Raw genomic sequence first — 20,118 nt, forward strand, 5'->3', positions numbered from 1 at the left:
TTACGTAAATTATGCTACCTATACTAGGTAAGTATATATTTTTAAGCTGTTCTAATTTGGTTATTGTTATAGTGTTCAAATCTAGAAAAAGCAACAATTTAAAAAAACCATAAAGTACTAATTTTTGTTCAAGCGTATTAATTTATTTTGCCATATTTATTGCGAAATTTTTCGTACAAGAAAAAAAAATCCAATATTTCTTGTAAAAAATTCCAGAACTTTCCGAGAATTTTCACAACTTTTCGGAAACTTTCTGCAACTTGCACATTTGTACCCACATATCTTCAAAAATCTAAGCAATTAGCAAAGATCCCCTACCCTTTTGGGGTTTACGTAGAACTTGACTGCGTGTATGAGCCCTAGTATGTTGGATTGTAGTCGTAGGTAAAAATCTACTGAATAGTGTTTTTCCAACGTATTTTGTCGGATAAGTTCGGATTTATCTTGCTATCTCAATTAGCTCCAGTAAACTTCAGTAAGCTAGTTGAGAAAGAAAGATAAATACGAACTTTCGATAAAATACGATGGCAAAACATTATTCCCTATTGCGATTCCTTTTTCGCTTTTGTTCCTTCCTTCCTCACTTGTAATTGTAATGGAAATGGATCTAGCGCGAAAAAACCGGCCAAGAGCGTGTCGGATACGCCCGAAATAGGGTTCCGTCCCCATTCCGAAAAAAATAAGTAATACTTCTCTAAGGATTTCGTATTTTGTACGGAATATTCCAGGTTTAGGTATATTTTATACCTTAGGTTGCTATTTACTCTTAAACTACAAATAATTCTCATGAAAACTTAACCGTTATAGTTTTCCTTGTAAGTTTGATATACTTACTACCATCCTGAATTATTTCAAATTTTGTCCACCCACCGGTTTAGATTTTAGAGGGGGGGGGGGGCGCTCGATTTTAATGAAAATTTGCACTTTCAAGTTGAATATTTTGCAAACATAGCACTGAATCGAAAACGAGAAAAAAAAATCACCCCCACTTTACGTCTATAGGAGGTAATCTAAAAAAACTGTTTTTGATTTTTTTATTGTACCATTTTGTCGGCATAGTTTACATATATATTCGTGCAAAATTACAGCTTTCTAACTGATAGTCCCTGAGCAAAGTTGCGGACGGACAGACAGACAGACAGACAGATGTCGAAACTATAAGGGTTCCGTTTTTGCCATTTTGGCTACGGAACCCTAAAAATGAGCTGAAAGGAACTTCTGGGAATAATCTATTTTATCAGTTCACCGGAATTGAAACTAATATACTTACATCCATCTTTGTCGCTCTGTAAAGCTGCTAGTCCGACCTTATATGAACCTTAAAGTTTCTCGAACCGTCTATTGTCGGCTTTCTGTTTTCGTCTCGCGGCATTATACTCGTGAACTAGTATGGTTTCCTTTCTATGTATATCTGCGACGGCCAAACAAAGTCGATACTTCGGATATAATATTACATGGCTGGCAAGGTATAATCAGCAGTAGAATGAAGATGAACAAACTGGTTCATGTACAGTCAGCAACAAAGATATGAATGCAACCAAAGTGCAAATGTATACACGACCTAAATGTTCAGGCAATAAAGTCCTGTATACATATTTTTGGCATTGGCTGTATTGATATCTTTGTTCCTGACTTTACCAGGGTGGAACTTTTTAAGTATCAATTATGCTATGATTTCTTTGGCAGATGTATGAGATGGCAACATGATATCAGTAGCACAAAGGTCCATGATTCGGTTTGTTAGACTGTACAGCAAATACATATTAAGAGTAATTTTAATATGATCAATGAAAATGTGCCAATCTCGATTGAGATGATACTTATAAAAAGTAGTGAAATCTTATAAACAGTCACGCGGAGATATATGTTGTAAAAAGAGTATTACATTTATTGTAAAAGTTATTGATTAGAATTAAAAATTATGTTAAAATTTTGCGTAGGCATTATCTGCTCACCGTGACTTTGGCTTTACCAAAATGACCAAGCTTAACAAAATTAAGTATATTATTTCATCCAAAAAACAACACTAACACATCAAACTTCGCGATAACACCTGCTTATATCATTTATAAAAATATCGTGGGACACTTGACACCAATTGATCTAGTCCCAAACTAAGCAAAGCTTATGTACTATGGATACTAGGCAACGGATAAACATACTTATATAGATAAATACATACTTAAATACATATTAAACATCCAAGACCTGAGAACAAACATTCGTGCTATTCACACAAATATCTGATTCGAACCCAGGACCTCAAGCTTCGTAGTCAGGTGCTCTAACCACTTAGCCATCCGGTCGTCAAATGAATTTGTTTGATGAATGATGGGTGTGACTTTTAAAAACCTAACACTTACAAAATCTTACGATTCGCATTCGCAACACATACCACAGAATAACTAATAGTACCTATACCTATACTTAGCTACTTAGCTTTGCTGGCGTCAAATGTGTTTTGATCCGGTTTCCCGGTTAGCTAAGGCCACTACCCCGTATAGGGGCATACATGTCCAAATGTCAGAACGTCCGAAGGTTATAATGCCTTAATGTCGGATAGTCCATATGTCCGAGAGTCAAGGGCCCTATTTCATATAACTTACAATTGTCAGTGATAGGTGACAAGTCAACAATTGTATAATTTTACGTTTCATAAAACTTTTGGGTCTGACATATTTGTAACCGGAAAAGCCGACAAGTTTGTCAAATTGTCACGACGTTTGACATTTCTGCGTTTCATAAAAGTTTACGAGTGACATAGAAAATTTGACAACTTGTCTATTATAAAACGCGAATTGAAACTGAAACTTGTCGAATTGTAACAAATTCTTGACAGGGGGCCTTCCCCTGTGTCAGGGTTACATTACAACTGTCGAGTGAAGGAGTAAGTCGCAACCACTTAGTTAAAATGTTAAATTCGAGCAGCAGTGATAGTAGTGAGAATGATGATTTATATTTGTTTGAAAATAGACGAAGAAGAGAATTTCGCGGAAGAACAAACTTTTCTTTTGAAATCACGGACTTTACATTCAACGAAAAATTCAGAATCAGTAAAGTGGCGGTAAAACATATTTTAACTAAAATAGGAACACATTTGAAACACCCAACCAACAGAAATCAAGCTCTTGAACCTGTGCAACAGTTGTTATGTGCATTGCATTGGTTGGGTGCAGGCTCGCAATTTCACGTAAGTGCGGATGGCCACGGATTATCCAAGGCTACCATTCATCGATGTGTAAATAGAGTGTGCAACGCAGTTGTGAGCAATATTTTTGGTGATGAAATTCATTGGCCGACAGAAAATGTCACTGCTGTTCCAATACTATTCCAAAGAATTGCTAATATACCAAGAATAGCCGGAATAATTGACGGCTCATTAATTCCAATCGACGCACCACATGAAAATGAAATTGGTTTTGTAGATCGATACGGGAACCACTCTGTAAATATAATGGTTGTGTGTGGCCCAAATCTGGAATTCTTTTATGCTAGTGCGCGGTGGCCAGGGTCGGTTCACGATTCAAGAATACTAAGACGCTCGACTTTAGCAAGCCAGTGGGAAAATAATTGGAGGCCATTTCCTAATGCCATCATATTAGGAGATAGTGGCTATCCTTTACGCAAATGGTTGATCACCCCCAATATTCCTGTCCAAATACCTAGGACGCCACAATTGGAAAGGTTTTTGCGAGCATTGAAATCAACTCGGAGATTAGTAGAAAACAGTTTGGGAATACTAAAAGAAAAATTCCCATGTCTAAATCATCTCAGGTTACAACCACAAACTGCTTGTAATGTCATATTAACTTGCATAACTTTACATAACATAGAAAAACGTTTAGGATCTCTGCATTACATAAGGTATGATGAAGAAGAAGATAATGAAAATGATGATAGTGGAAACATGTTTAATCATGAAAATGAAGTAATCGACATTGAAGCAATACAAAATTTGCAAGAACTGATTGACGGATTTGTTTAAATATTTTCTTAATTTTATGTTTTATGACGATGACAACTTTTCTATAGGTACTTACTGTGTAATACAAGCAAGAACATGAAAGGAATTTTGAAACAATATAAATATTAACTTGATAAGATCTGTTTTTATTCTATTAGTAGGTAAGGGAAAAATCTTTAACATTCCTTTATTTATTACTAGCTTTTGCCCGCGGCTTCACATGCATGGAATTCGGTTATCGCGCGCTGTTTGTTTGTTCCCTCGGGATAAAAAGTAGCCTATGTCACTCTATGTCCCATAAACTATCTCTATGCCAAAAATCACGTGAAAGACGGACAAACACACACACTTTCGCATTTATAATATTAAAGTATGGATTCTGTAATAACGTGAGACCAAATTATTAATTTTCCTTATTAGTATTTACAGCTTCTTGCAAAACATCGACGGAGTTGTCCTGGGTTTTTTCTTCTATTATGATAACTGTGCTATCTTCTATGACATAAGGCATAGTGTAACTAGATGGCCGCACAATTAAAAGTTCTTTTTCCAGTTTTAGTAATTCTAAATCGAATGTTTTTTTAATGTACACAGCTTTTCATCTATTTCAACAGAACTTACTAACCTTGCCCTGTTTTTGTTAAATAATTTATTTTTGCCATTACCATTATTTAATATCATTGATGTATTTAGTTCTGCGTTTTGTGGCCCAAATGTGGTAACACTTTCAATATGGGACTAGGTCAATTGGTGTCAAGTGTCCCATGATATTTATTTATTTATTTTTATTTTATTTGCCAATGAACTATCCAATTCAGCGTTTTTCGGCTCAGATATGCTAGAATTTTCAGCTTCAGGAGATGGTGCAACCTGTGTTTCCTGTGATCCTGATGATTCAGGTATATTCATTCCATCAATTACTGGCGAATGCTTACCAATTATGTTAATAATTAGTTCATCACTGTCGTCATATTTAAATTTTTTACCACCGCCAGCACCTGTTTTCTGCCGGTTGTCTTTTTTTTCCTGGAATAATATTAAACAAAACTTCAAGACTGCTCAATTCTATATGGTGGTGATCCGAAGTAGCAAGGCAGGTAAATATATTTAGTTCATGATGTAAATAGATGACTTCAGAAACACCGCAACGTAATCCTTGATAAAATAAATTAATTCTCCTTTGTCGAGGTCTGAGTCACTTTTGGGGTTCAAACCTTCAAACTAAACACCGGTCAAGAGCGTAAAAATTAATTCAAACTCACTATGGTTCTCTTCCTCCAATTTTGCCAAGTTGTGTCTCGGAGGTACTTCCAGTCTTTGGAATAAATGCCGGAGGCTATTAGTTCTTCAGCGATGTCTTTCCATTTCGCAGATTTTATTTCGTGGGTCAAAGTGGAACTGAACTTGCCGAACAGTATATCGCGATGTTTGTAAATTAAATTTAAAATTGCCATCTTGTTTTTATCCGCCATGTTTGCATCTGACTGAATTGATATTCACTAATCATGTTTAAACGTTCATAATTGAGAGTAGCTGTTTTAAAATAATCATTATTATCCAATTTGCCCGTCACTGACAATTATGTAGGTACCTTCCTGTCATCCAATAAGCTTATCGATGGTCGACAATGATTTACTTGTCAACGACAGGAGTTCAGTACAAGACATGTCACACGACGGTTTTTGAAACGCCCTAAGAAAAAGTGACAATTACCCTGTTTTTACTGTCTACAATTAAAAAAATGTCAACTTATATGAAACGAGAATTGTCGTGACTACCCGACATTTTGTCATAATTTCCGACAATTGTCGACTTGTCCAATTTTATGAAATGAGGCCCAGGTGTCACATTGTCCATTGTCAAAAAGTTCGAAGGTTATAATGCCTTAATGTCGGATAGTCCATATGTCTGAGAGTCCAGGTGTCACATTGTCCATTGTCAAAAAGTTCGAAGGTTATAATGCCCTAATGTCGGATAGTCCATATGTCCGAGAGTCCAGGGGTCTCATTCTAATTTGGTTTTGTTTACACCTATTGCAATCGAATTGTTTTCGACTCGATCGCCTTTACTGTCAAGTCAATAAGAGCTGCCACCACGTAGACAATACGATAACAATATGGAAAGAGACAATGTAGAATGAGGCCCCAGTCCATCTGCATGACTGGATCAGCTGGTCAATTCTTGTCGACTCGACACGACATGTACGAAGCATCATAGATGCATCTGGATCTTACTGAGAATGGGTCTCAGGGTGTTAGATAACAGACTGGAAATAATGCAGATGAGCAATCTATTTCAGTTATATTTATCATTTAGTTGTGTTAGTCATATTTTTATACAATGAGACATTATGGGATTCAGGCCTTCAGAACTAGGACGTTTAATCCTTCGGACTTTTTGACCATGGACTTTTTGACGCTAGGACTTTCAGACACTAGGATGTTTCATCCTTCGGACTTTTTGACCATGGACTTTTTGACACTAGGACTTTTAGACACTAGGACGTTTCATCCTTCGGACTTTTTGACCATGGACAATGTGACACCTGGACTTTCTGACATTTGGACATGTATGCCCCTAAACGACAGCGTCATATGAGCTTGAGAAATCATTGATAAATTCAAAAAAGATGGGTATATTAATTAATTTTCCAAATCAAATATTTTGCCAACGACAGACAAAGAACAGCTATAGTAATATAATTTTCCGTTTATTATGAGCTTTAAGTGAATATTTTGCTTGGGTCTTTGGTTGCTCCGGAGTGCTCCAGGTATTCTTTGAGATGATAATATCTCCAGTATGTAGCATAGGTAAGAAATGCGCTGACGAGCAAAAATAACGTGTTTCTTTATATGAGAATTTGACAGAGTCACCTGTTATTTTGTTCGTCAGTGTACAATCCTTAATATTTTGTCGTGTGGCTAAGTAGGTCTAACTCTAACCTAATCCATACTCTGTAAAGATTTACTATTGGCAATTATTATTTCAAATAATTACGTCACTTGAAAGTTGAGAACTTTGTCATATAACACTTCGAAACATTTGTCGATTTCAATTACAAATTCCTGAAAAACTTTCACAAGGATTTTCAGTTGAACGTATTAAAGCAATGGCTGAAGTTTCCGGTCCGGATACCTTGCATAAGAATTTTGTTATTTTAACAAGTGAAGTTCGGTTCGACCGCTATTATATGTCGTCGCTTCATTCCTCGATATAGTAAAACAGGTACTAAGTACAGGTAGTGCCTTCTTAAATGAAATACAAAAACCTGTGCCCAATTCAATTTTTTTTTGCAATCAATTCTCAATAGGTACATATTCCTTATCTCTTGATTTTCGGCGTGTAGGTAATATAAGAACTACACATAGCAAACTCATATTCTGTGGTATGGGCACATAATGGGTTTGTGTACCAAAAGAACTTCATAAACAAAGGGCTACATACTTATAAGACAGTCAGTAACATATTTCTTACTGTAAGTTTTCAAACCCCATAACACCCTGTTTCAAATGGCGTAGCTGAACGATCATAATAAACAATAAAATCACTGGAATGATTCACTCGCTTAATCGACTTCTAAGGCATGTAAAGTAGTGTAACCTAAACATTCTTCACTGTGACCCTGAACTACAGTCTAGACTGTATACTACACATTATATTACACCAAATATCGATCGGTTTAGTTACTATACCAAAATGTAAGTGATTTATAATTTAGTTTGGCTAATTAGGTTAACTTGACTAATGCTTAATTGACCTGAGTAATTGCCCTTGTTACTCTGCTGTTATAGCACTATTTGACCCAATTTTATTACATATGTACAGGCCTGTCTGCGGCATCGTAAGTCCCAGACTAGTTCAATTTCTTTTCTACTGCTGTGCTGAGTTGTTGGGACCATTTCGTGTCAATTTGTCCCTGTTCCCGTTTTTTTTTCATTTAGGTATAAGAAAACCTTAAATGTCACAAACTGTTTACTGCGTACTTAAAGATATTTTTTGGTAGCTAAAGGTACATATTTGGGTTAATTAGGCCATTATAATAACATGGACTGGCTAGATTGAGAAAAAACGCTAAATAAAAAACCCGGTGTTTTAATAGGCCATAAAAACAAACTATTTGGTCAAAAAGTTAGTTACCAGGTACGTATTTCATAATCATTGTCATCATCTCGGCCTATATACGTGTCACTGCAGGGCACAGGCCTCCTATCATAATGAGAGGGCTACGTAGGGAGAGGGTACGTAGTTCCTAACAATGAACTGAGTTGTCTGTCAGTCTGTGGAAGTAAACGGAAATCCAGACAACCACTATTGCCATTCTACGCAGTTGACAAAGGACGTGTCCTAAATTGGGGCTTAATCGAGTTCGAGACCCTTCTTTGCCAACATACAATACTTATCATCAGAGCCCGGAATTTTAGCGGCATTTTTGATCTGTCATAGTGACTTCTCTTATCGACTTCCGATATTCAATATCGATATATCGATGCACAACATGTTAAAAAAGATTAAAAGTAGAGGTCAACAATACACGGTTTTATCTTTAAAGAACGATCTCTTCCAGTTAACTTTTGAGCAGTCGAAAATGTGAAAAAGTCAGAATGGTTATGCAATGAAAACAATTAATAGTTAAACAATTCCTAATTTAATCATTCAATTTCATATTTAAAGTCTGTTGTAGTGTTAAGAAGTGCTCTATTATTGTATTTATAAAAGATATTACGATTATTATTTTACGATAATATCATTACTATCGATATCATTTAGGTAGAGTCGATAAATGAGAGTCACTATGACAGTTAAAAAATGCCGTGAAAATTCCGGGCTCTGCTTATCATCCACACAACAAGGTTAATTTATTATACAGTTTTTGATCCTAAAAGTGGCCTTAGGGATTTAATGGCAAGGGAATTTAAACCTAACACCCTGTACTTGATTATCCTCTGTCTGATACAACTGCGTAATTTAGTATAGCACCTATAATAACATGTTACGCACAACTTTGTGTTGGCCGTTGGTCACTATGTGTAGTTTATATCACTACTACTATAATTATCTTTCTAATTTATCAGTGCCCTTAGCGTAAGTTTTCGGTTACAAAATACGTCTCGATCGCGTTCGCGTTAAAATCTTAATTTGTATGGAAACACGAACAGCGCCTCTAGCGGAACGTTTGCGATGTTCGTGTTTCCATACAAATTGAGATTTTACGCGAACGCGATCGAGACGTATTTTGTAACCGAAAAATTACACTAGGGGTACAGACGTGACGGCGGCGATTACATGTAACATGTGACGCGTCGGTTGAAATGATTAAAAGTAAAACAAAATTTGTTAAAATTTTCACTTTTAATAATACAAGCTATTTTTGCTGACTGTAATTTTTGTTGACTGTGCTTGTATTGTCATTCAATCAGAATATTTTTTTTTTCATTTTAATTTTCAGTTTTTTATATAAAAAAATCTTTATTTCAATTTTTTTTTGTTAAAGTACTTATTCTATACCTACCTACCGCGACCGCGTTTTAGGTATTGTCTGCCTTTTAGCTGGCATGGGCCGTAAACTAAAACAGCCGTGAAAACACGAACAGATGCCATCCACGTGTTTTTCTTCGATGAATGGCCGATACCCACACGGTGTCGTGATCCATACACGACACAATAGCACCATAAAATGTTTGTTCTTATAGATTCACTAGACTGTTCTTAGTACAAACAATCGATTTAGTTCAGGGTCGAATCATTTATTATCGTTTACTATTAGATGCTTTATTTTTTAATCTTAATTCTAAAACCTGTTCTTCATATCTATTTCCTGTTCAAGAATTATATAGGGGTCTGTAATTTTAATAGGGGTCATTATTCTTTTTTCTTCTCTTTTAAGATATGGCTTTTCTGTCCTAATTAATAGGACAATTTCGCCAGTGGGGTCATTGTTCAAAGTAAGGTCTCTCAGTGTAACAAATTCAAATGGTTCCCAGGGTTTAAATATGCTAAAATTATTTTAAAAAACGGCCAAGAGCGTGTCGGACACGCCCAAAATAGGGTTCCGTAGCCATTACGAAAAAAATTCGCATTTTATAAATTAAGATTCCGTAATCTTCCAAGTTTAGGTATATTTTATACCTTAGGCTGCTATTTACTCTTAAACTACTAATAATTCTCAAGCAAACTTAGCCGTTATAGTTTTCCTTGAAAGTTTGATATAATACTTACTACCATCCTGAATTTTTTCAAAATTTTCCACCCACCTTGTAGGCGACGCGATGTTTTATGTAAATGTTTGTTAAAATTTTACTAGATTAAGTTAGTTTTTAAATTTTAATATTTTCATGCGACGATTAATTTGTTGTTTTTTACGCCATCTAGCTTCCTCTTTTATTAATAATATATTAAAAAATTTGGTGGGTATGCGCAGGCTAAAACGACACATTGTCGGTACTTGACTTTATGTAGACGATCTCTTCGCGAACGCTAAGCTGCAACTGCTCACACGCACAAAGTTTTTTTTTCCATTTTTACGTATTTACGAGTTTTATTCGACCCATCACTTACAATAAAGTGGTCTTCGAACCGGATCGCTAATCAGTGAGATGTTTAACACGCCGGCGAATAAAATTTTAACGCGTAAACAGCACCGAGAATGGGAGCTAGAACAAAGAGCGTGTGCCTCGGCTCAGCAACCCGCGGAACCTATAGTCGAGAAACCGAACCTTGGCACCTATAGTTGCCCACCGGCCCCACCGCCAAAGGATTTGGAACAAATGAAGGTGAAAACGGCTCCAAAATCTACGCCGTTTACGTCCGTTGAATGTGGCTCCGTTACGTCATCAAAATCGAAGCGATCTACCGCCTCAGCGATAGCCAGACGCAAACAACTGGAGCTGGAAGCCGCTGAAGCGAAGGCAAAGATTCACCTGGAGCTTATTAATAAGAAGCTAGAAGCTGACTTAGCAAAAGTCGATATCGAAGATTGCCCCAGTGAAATAGCCAGCCAAGCCGGAAGTGAAGTTGCCGATCAAGCGAGCATAAATGTTCAGAAATGGTTGGATCAAGGTTACGAAGAACCTCAGCGCGTTCTTCAGCAACCAGCAGCACCGGCAAGCGGTCGACCGGTCGAGCCTAGCCCGCAACCGCGAACCGACGTCCCTAGTGACGGTATTCAGCAACTGGCACTTACCTTAAGAGAAATGATGATGACCTCACGAGAAGTACCTCATGATGACGATCGCCTGATCAGCCGTCTTGCTACTCCGCGTGAATTACCATATTTCACCGGTGACAGTATTGAGTGGCTACATTTAAGAGTGCCTATGATGAGTCGACAAGCATATGTAAGTTCAGTGACTCAGAAAACCTGTGGAGACTTCGCAAATCACTACGCGGCGACGCTAAGGAAGCAGTGACTGACCTGCTTATCGTAACACTCCGCCTGCAGCTGTGATGGAAGCCCTGGAATTAAGATTTGGTCGACCCGAAGTCATAATTCTTAATCTGACAACGCAGCTCAAGAAACTACCTGCGTTACCTACTACGTATCAGTACGATCTAATTAACTTTTCTATTAAAGTTAATAACTGCATAGCAACAATACGTGCCCTAAATCAGCAAGATTACTTACGCAGTCCCGAGCTCGCATCAGCTGTTTTATCGAAGCTTCCGAGCACACTAATAGGTAAATGGACCGACTTTGCCTACCAGAAATTAGCAGAAGGCAAGCCTAGGTTAGAAATACTGGGTACATTCCTAAAGCACGAAGCTGAGATGTTGTCTTTAGTCGGAATGACACAGTTACGTGATTTTAATAAAAAACCTACAGATCAAGCGCCTGCGACGGTACCGGCGAAACGAACCGACGAAAATAAGTTTCGTTCTAATCGGCCTATATTTACTACAACTGCCGTCGAAGATACAAAAATCTGCAAATTTTGTTCCAAATCAGAGCATTTGTTAACCGAGTGTCGTGCATTTAAACGTGCTATGCGACGTGATAAGTGGAGATTTGTAAAGAAAACCGGTTTGTGTTATTGTTGTCTGACGTCACGGCACGATAGAAATACATGTCCCGCGCCTGTGTGCGACATAGACAAATGTGGACTCGCACACCACCGCCTGTTGCACTGGCAGAAGCCTACGTCATCGCAATCAGCTGACGCGGCCTGCGACCCGCCGCACGAGCAGCCGGAGCCGCCCGCCCAGCCGCCGCTGCCCGCGGGACCCTCCACAGTGGCCCACGTCGCCTCCGGCAGCGAAAGGCCCTCGTCGACGGATCACGTAATGTTAAAAGTGGTGTCAGTGCAAATAAGTGGACCTAACGGTATTGTGCAGACCTACGCCCTGCTGGACGATGCGGCGTCGGTATCTATAATTGACTCTGACTTAGCCACCGAGTTAGGTCTCAAAAGTGAACACTCGAGTGCTATAAAGTTTATCGACGCGTTCGGACTCGAGGTGTATCAATCCGATGCACCGACGGTGAGTGCTCAAATCAGTGGACAACATGGACAAAATAGTTATGACATTAAGTTACGCAAAGTGTCAAAGTTAAATTTACCTATTCAAGATTTATCTGTTATAAATTCACTCAATTGCAAGCGTTTAACTGAAGTAAAGGATTATGTTTGTAAAAGCCGTGTAGTTCCGCGTTTGTTGATTGGGGAAGATAATTACTTTTTAATTGCACCCCTCGAAATAATTCATGGCAACAAAAATGAACCTTATGCTTCTAGATGTAATTTAGGCTGGTCTATCCATGGTTATTGCGGTCGCACTCACTCCAACGCTGCTAATGTGTTCCACCTCGCTCACTCAAATGAAGGTATAGAAAACAATATCATTAAATAAACGAGTTAGTTAAAAATTATTTTTCTTTAGATGCCATCGGAGTTTCAACCTTACGTCGTGATAATAGTGAGCATGTAAGGCATTGCACATTTTAGATGACACTGCGCGTCTTATCGGAAACCAGTGGGAAGTAGGCCTACCATTCGAGAGGACGTATTTATAATGCCTGATTCATTCGAAAATGCATCTTCGCGACTACGTTCTTTAATGCGAAAATTCCTTAAGAGTCCGCAGCAAGCTTGATTCTCCATACAAATCGTAGTTACGTCCTTATTTTAAAATAACAAGTAGCATCATCATGATTTTTTTAAATACAATGAGATAAGGCATATCTAGGCCTGAAATTAGTTTATGACTCTTGAAATGGTATTACAAAGAAAATAGAACGAGTACAAGTTTTGCATTTTAAGAGCCAAAAACCCTGTGCAGTTCGGTTAAATACTACGGCCAAAATATAGTTCAGATTGAAGTCAAAACCTATTTCCGGCATCGACTAAACTATGTAGTTTCATAAGAAAAAGCATTTTTCCGAAATGATTTTGTGGTTTCAAATGAGAACGAAACTACGAAAATCAGTAAAAAAACTATACATTTTTTATGCGAATCTGCAGCGAATCACTCTAGCGCGGGGGGAACGGTACGGGGGAGGGCGGTACGCGCCGCCCTTTGTCCTGGTTTACGCTGGCCCTGCGTGTGCGTGCGTCGCTCGTTAGTAGTGACTCGTCAGCTGTGCGCGAGAGTTACGTAATATTATTTTGGTGAATTCTCTTCGTATCATAAACGCGATCTAACTACTTACGACTTGGACTGATAACGGATTTGATATTTCTTGGTGTACTGGTGGTGTGTGTGCACATACTGTTCGACGACCTTGGCTTTCTTATATGGACTTTGCATTTTTATGTTACAAAATGGATAAACAGGGTAAGTACCTACCTAGATGCATTTTAGTCAATATTACCAAGTACTTATAAAAAATGGGTCCATATATCGGCTCGCATACTGACAAACGATGATTTGGACAAAAAATAATTATGGTTTTACTAGAAAAGAGAAAAGAGTACCTATGCGAACTATGGCGCTCCCATAAAAAATAATTATTAATGTTCTTGTTTCCAGAAGTGAAAAGATCATCGAAGACAAGATTATGGTTATCGGCTCGTAGGAAAAAAAAAGGACCGGCTCGTCATAAAAAAGAAAACATTAATCCTAATAGGTAAGTTATAACTAGGACAGTAGCGTAAGATTTTTTCCTTGTCCTCTATTACAAGCTTTTATTTAGTTTCACCTGTCCCGATATTTGTCTGTAATCAAATCTTGCATTCGACCAACTTCTAGCAGTCGGATTGACTTGAAATTTTGCATAATTATGTAAATTGCGTGACAATACAATAATCTGGTAGCTGACATCCTGGTAGTCCGGCCAGAATCGTCTCCGAAGGACGGAACTCTTCAACTGTTACAATGTTATCGACTTGTTTTTGGTATAGGTACAAAATAAATGTAGTTTGGGTAACAATGCTAGTAAAGTCGACAAAAAGTACAGTCAGCAAAAAAGCTTGTATTAAAAATGAATTTTCGTACTCGTACCTTTATTTATTATTTTTGTACGACGTAGGTACACCACACAAACTTGTTATTTCACTTATACAGGTCATAGCACTGTAATAGCACATTGTGTATTAGGGCGGTAAGTAAGGTATTACGAACGAAGTATTACCTCTGGTAGTCTCTGTTATTACTTTGACTAATGGCGACTGACGTCATTTCACCATGTATGTATTTTTCACATGTGCAGTACGCTTGGCACCGGAGAGCATGCCAGTGAGCAGTCTGATAGTGATAACAATACCGATCCTCCACCTCAACCTCTAAATTTAAGCAGGTTAGTGTTTTTATTATTATTTTTACTAGTTTACAATCTTTTATTTAACTTGCAATGTATGTACCTATGTACTCGTATGTATGTATGTGAGGCTCAAATCCTGCGAGTTGAATTTGACTCAGTTTCAGTGGTCGAATTGACTTGAAATTTGGTATACTTATGTGAATTGCGTGACAATACAATAATCTGGTAGCTGACATCCTGGTAGTCCGGCCAGGATCGTCTCCGCAGGACGGAATTCTTCAACGGTTAATGGCATCGACTTGAAATTTCGTATGATGTAGTTTAATAGGTAACAATGCTAGTAAAGTCGACAAAAAGTACAGTCAGCAAAAAAAAAAGCTTGAACAGATTTTTTTTTTTACCAAAAACTTATTTCACAGCTACTTACGTTTTTCACTTGTAGTTTTATTTTCGCTCTTGACTGCAACTGCACTGAGACTAGTACCTACTCGTACCTATATTGACACGGCTATTAAAGATGATTTCAGTTTATTATCTTGATCGATGTACACCGCACTTCTGTTATTTCACTTATACAGGTCATAGCACTATAATATCCCATTGTTCATTAAGGGCGATAAGTAAGGTATTACGAACGAAGTATTACCTCTGGTAGTCTCTGTTATTACTTTGACTAATGGCGACTGACGTCATTTCACTATGTATGTATTTTTTACATGTGCAGTACGCTTGGCACCGGAGAGCATGCCAGTGAGCAGTCTGATAGTGATAACAATACCGATCCTCCGCCTCAATTTCAAAATTTTAGCAGGTTGGTGTTTTTATTATTATTTTTACAAGCTTTTACCTTGCAATAGTTGCAATGTATGTACCTATGAATGTATGTGCAGGTAAAATCTTGCGAGTTGAATTTGACCCACTTCTTCCACATTTGGTACGGAAAAGTAGTTTGGATGAAAATGCAAGTACAGTCAGCAAAAAGCTTGTATTAAAAATGTAGTCGCGCGCACAATATGGCACCGAAAATCGAAACGTATTTTTTGCATAGCGTCACCGGCGTTAGAAGTTTTCTGTAGTAGTGTACGCCTCATAATGCAGTATCAAATATTTTTATTTCACCGTATACTCTGATTTAACCTTGCATGGTATAAATATAACGTAACTTTTTTTTTCCTTTCAGAAATTTGAGTCCGAGTACTCCGTCCTCGACACCATCATTACAAATTGAACTTGATCATGATAGCAATGAGGAAGTCGTACGTAAAATGACAGGTCGACGAATTTTCAATGTTCAATATTTATTTGAACAAATGAAGGCTGTGGATCATAGTCCATTTAATTGCAGCTTTAAAGATATGGATTTTGTGAAGGAGTCGAGAATCGGATTCCAGTCAACTTTTCTTTTCAAATGCAAAATGTGTGGCAAAAAAGAAGCATTTAATAATGAAAAACTAGAGTCTAAAATTAATAAAAATGTTGTTCAAGCAGTCGTATGTTCGGGTAGTGGCTTTTCCCAATTAGATGAGCTTTGCGCTCATTTAGATATGCCATGTATAGCGGAGAAACATTTGGGAAAGAGAATTTGTTGCTTGGGGATGTTTTAAAAGATATCTCTTTGAAGAGCATGTTTGAGGCAGGACTCGAAGAAAAACAAATGGCAATTGAAAAAGGAAACGTAGACGCTGATGGCGTTCCCTACATCACAGTAGTAGCGGACGCATCGTGGGGAAAAAGATCATATCGTACCAGCAATTATAATTCATTATCCGGGGTAGCGTGCATTATTGGGTATGAAACTAAAAGGTTCTCTTTTTAGGAATACGGAATTCTTATTGCTCTGTATGCGCTGTTGCAAGTAATAAAAAGATTGAGGTCAAGAAACATAAATGTTTTAAAAACTGGTCTGGTAGCTCCACAGCAATGGAAGCCGACGGTGTAGTAGAAGGTTTTAAATGCAGCATAAATATGCATGGCTTGAAATACACCAAACTTATTGGTGATGGCGATAGCAGTGTCATGAGTGCTTTAAACGAAGCATTGCCATATGGCCACTCCACTGCTATACACAAAATAGAATGCAGTAATCATTTATTACGAAATTATTGCACTAAATTGAGAAATTTGACAAAAAAAACTGAAAATAAACAAGGACCTGTCCCTATTATCATGAGGAAATGCCTAAATGATAACATATTGCGACTACGAAAGGCAATTAAGGAGCAATAGACTTTTCTTCGAAAATGGAAGGGAAAACTTTTACTGAGAAAGTAAATGAATTAAAAAAGACCTACGAAACGGGCCTTGCCACGTTTTTGGTGAGCATGCCAACTGCAAAAAATTTTTGTAATGGCCCGAAAACCAGGCGAAGAAAACTTCATAGGCCAAATGAAAGATTGTGCTTGTGGTATGACATATACACCGCTATAAGTCCTATTTTAAACAATGCCGAAAGTCTCCTTATGGGGCAAACAAACAAATATTGTTGAGCAGTTTAATGCACTAATCGCAAAATTTATAGGAGGCAAACGAAATAAATTACTCCCTTCGTGGATCTTATGAGTCCCGTTGCTACGCAGCTGCTACAAAAAGAAACACCGGGAGTCTTGTAGCAACCATGAGTAAAGTATTAACAAAAAATGAAGAACTGGGGACTTACACGCAGAAGTATGAGAAGAGGCAGGCAGAAAAGGCGAAAAGAAAATCAAGCCAAGACAAAAAATCAAAACGAAGAAAACGTATCGCAGGACCCGATGAACATTACGTGATATCGAAAAAGAACCAGATATGGAAGTTGAGCACTACGAAAAAAGAAAACAAGCACTCTTAGCAGACTTTTCAAAAAGTAAAAATAGAACTTGAAAATATCCAAAAAGATACGTTGGGCAGGCAACGAACCCTGAATGGATCAAACAACGAAAAATACGCCTTACTGCGTCAGTGTTTGGTCAAATATGTAAGAGAAGAGCTGCCACGTCGTGTAAAAAATTATAAAAACACTCTTATATAGCAATTTTAAAGGTAGCGATGCTACTAGATACGGCAATGAGAATAGAGCCCATCGCTTTAAAAGAGACTGAAGCTGCACTAGGAGTGCAAGTATCACCTTGTGGTTATACATCCTCGAGGAACACCAGTATTTAGGCGCGAGTCCCGACGGAGTCATAGACGAAGAAACAATTGTGGAGATCAAATGCCCAGCTTCGGCGGCAAATATGACGCCAACAGAAGCTATTTTAAAGAAAAAAATTACTTTCTGTGTGTTGGACGAAAGTGATCCTCAGAAAATAAAACTGAAGCAAAATCACAACTACTTTTATCAAGTACAAGGTCAGTTAAATATTACAAAAAAAAGATACTGTATCTTCGTGGTGTGGACTCCAAAAGGCATATTATTCGAAAAAAATCGAAAAGGATACAGGATTCTGGGAGAGCATATTAAATAAATTGAGAAAATTTTACATGGAATGCATACTACCTGAAATTATAGATCCGCGTCTACCTAGAAAGTTACCGATACGAGAGAGTTCTTAAAATAAGCGAATTTTCAACTTGTATGTATTAAAAAATAAAACACAATATTGTATGACTTTTTTTATTTTATTCAATACACCCAATCTTCAATGTGTCCAATCAAGTTGATGTGTAGTCTATAGATATTATACTTTTCACTTCTCATGCTCGTAAAGTTCGTTTTTATGCTGAGATTAAGCGACATAAAATGACTTTTTATGCTCTAGTGCATAAAATAAAATCTTTGTCTAAGACCAAGCTAATCAGGTGTCAACCAGCCACAAACAGAAAGTTTTTAACTTTTTTATTTATTTATATAAAACTAAAAATTAACCAAATCAATCAAAATAAATCAATAAAATAAAAAAATAGAATTATGTATATAGTAATTCATGAAAAATAAAAGAAAACATAGTAAGTGAACCATTGTTTCCACTGTTGCTATTTCCTCGAATTAATCGAAGTAAAAAGCAGTGTAAAACTCGAGCATTAAACCATTTTTCCCTCGACGTGTCTATCCACCCTCGCCGTACCGGAACGAACGTCTTAAAATCGTAAACGTCGTAAAATGCTCGTTTTATGCTCTTGTTGTACAATCGACTATTTCACTTCTCATGCCGTAAAGTGCGTGTTCATGCTGCATCTAGGCAACATACAATAACTTTTTATGCTCTAGTGCATAAAGTAGAATCTTCGTCTAAGGTCAAGGCAATCAAGGTGAAAACCACAAACAAAAGAGTTTCTACATATTTTTTTATTTTTTTACACCTAAAAATCAATCAAATCGATGAAAATAAATCAATAAAACTAATATAGTAAAGCATGAAAAATAAAAGGTACAAAATAAGTGAACATTTATTTTTACTATTGCTATTTCATTTCTTCGCAAGCGAAGTGAAAAGCAGAGTGTAAAACTCTAGCATTGAGCCCATTTTCCCCTCGACGTTTCTAATCCACCCTCGCCGTGGGCTCGGGTGGCTATATGAACGTCTCGGGTAAAATTGCTCGTTTTATGCTTTTGTTGTACAATATACTATTTCATCACACTTGCTCGTAAACAGTGTCGTAAGCTGCAGGCTAACTTGGTTGCAGTCCTTAATAAAACCTAAGGGCCTTTTTTTGGCGTTTATGAGTTGTTGCGCGTACTAATACTGCTGCGCGCGCAGTTCTGCACGACTAGCAGGAGGACCTCGTGCACGCATGTCAGGCACATGCTGCGGGAGGCGGAGGGCGGGCTGGTAGCTGGCGCTGCCAAGAACTGCACCAGCGGTATCGGCAATTTTTGTAACAATAATTATTTTTCTTTTACACATTATACAATTTTACTCGCAAATGTGATGAAAACATTGTAAGTCGCACGGGCGGTACTATAATTATGAACATCGACCTAGTCCTCAGTCTTTGACTTTGAGCTTCTAATACTCTCGTTCGTAATTTCTTATTAACCGCCCTTAAGACATAATGTACTATTACGCCACACCTGGCCATAATGTGAGTTTTAACCGCCCGCTATGCGTATGGTAAAAACCCCAACTTTCTGGCAAGGTGAAGACGTAAAATTGTGTACTCACCATGGGCAGTAAAAAGTTTTACAGCGTAATGTGTAGTGTAATGTACATTTACGTTTTTTGGAACGCCAAATAATATCCTAGCCGGTAGCTGCCCTTCCGCGCTGTATATATTATAATCTTGGTCTGGAGATTTCTACTGTTATATTCTACTTAGATACTGCAATATTTTCACCATTGTATGAAGATATTTTACTGCAATATTGTTACTGTGACATGTCTCTAGCTCCGCCTTCCCGCTAGCGCGCTCTTGCTTTCTTTCTAGCGCCCTGTCTTACTCTAGGTGAAACAACAACATTTTAAAGCGTTAGCGCGTGATCTCAACGCGGAGTTGAGCGCTACTTTGCTGCGGACTCTTAAAGACGACCGCGTACGAGACAGGT

At 37.6% G+C, this 20,118-nt stretch overlaps 1 protein-coding gene and 2 long non-coding RNA genes across 3 annotated transcripts in view; 2 read left to right on the forward strand and 1 right to left on the reverse strand.

The window, feature by feature from the left end:
• LOC141435628 (uncharacterized) overlaps positions 1-20,118 on the reverse strand; it is a 226,363-nt gene that overhangs the window by 74,688 nt on the left and 131,557 nt on the right. The gene's annotated exons all lie outside the window — the stretch shown is intronic.
• MCTS1 (malignant T-cell-amplified sequence 1 homolog) overlaps positions 1-20,118 on the forward strand; it is an 84,608-nt gene that overhangs the window by 41,648 nt on the left and 22,842 nt on the right. The window lies entirely within an intron of this gene.
• Positions 13,732-16,893, forward strand: LOC141435654 (uncharacterized). Its single transcript, XR_012452207.1, has 4 exons — positions 13,732-14,024; positions 14,607-14,693; positions 15,382-15,468; positions 15,838-16,893. It is a non-coding gene; the product is annotated as an uncharacterized lncRNA (long non-coding RNA).

The sequence above is a fragment of the Choristoneura fumiferana genome, chromosome 15, assembly GCF_025370935.1.
Source record: "Choristoneura fumiferana chromosome 15, NRCan_CFum_1, whole genome shotgun sequence".
NCBI lineage: Eukaryota > Metazoa > Arthropoda > Insecta > Lepidoptera > Tortricidae > Choristoneura > Choristoneura fumiferana.